A 564-nucleotide genomic window follows, 5' to 3' on the forward strand; every position below is an offset into this window, starting at 1 on the left:
ATTCTGCTGTGCATAAGGTCTCTATGAGTCAGTACCAACTTGATGGCACTTAACAACAACAACAATAGGGTTTCAGAGAAGCAGCTGGAGAGTTTGACCTGCCAACCTTGTGGTTCAAATTGACTTTGCAATTCAGCGCATTAACCTGCAGCACTACACCGGGACTCCAGCCATCACATTAGGGGTAAATTAATGAAATATTTGACCAAATACAGCAGGCTAATTTTTAAACTAATAATTTTGTAGGACTCATAAAGGATGGTACAAATTTTGGCAGAAAAAAGGTTCCCCATCCCTGCTGTACAGGGTGTAGAAGAGCAGCTGGTGAGTTTGAACCATCAACCTGTGGTTCAAACCAACCTTGCGGTCCAGTGCTTTATCCCACAGTGCCAGACCAGTATGCCACGTGACACAGGAGACCTGTTCCATAGGGTTTCTGAGGCTATGAATGTTTCTCTTCTTTCTCCCATGGAGCGGCTGGTGGGTTAGAATCACTGACCTTATGGTTAGCAGTCCAACTAATTGGAAACAGCCTCCCAATTTCTATGGCTCTCAGGTTGGGGG

General features: G+C 45.0%; 1 protein-coding gene across 1 annotated transcript in view; it reads right to left on the reverse strand.

Moving 5' to 3' along the window:
- The window catches only part of SLC7A1 (solute carrier family 7 (cationic amino acid transporter, y+ system), member 1), a 41,059-nt gene that overhangs the window by 25,020 nt on the left and 15,475 nt on the right, over positions 1-564 (reverse strand). The window lies entirely within an intron of this gene.

The sequence above is a fragment of the Chrysochloris asiatica genome, unplaced genomic scaffold (assembly GCF_000296735.1).
Source record: "Chrysochloris asiatica unplaced genomic scaffold, ChrAsi1.0 scaffold00005, whole genome shotgun sequence".
Lineage (NCBI taxonomy): Eukaryota > Metazoa > Chordata > Mammalia > Afrosoricida > Chrysochloridae > Chrysochloris > Chrysochloris asiatica.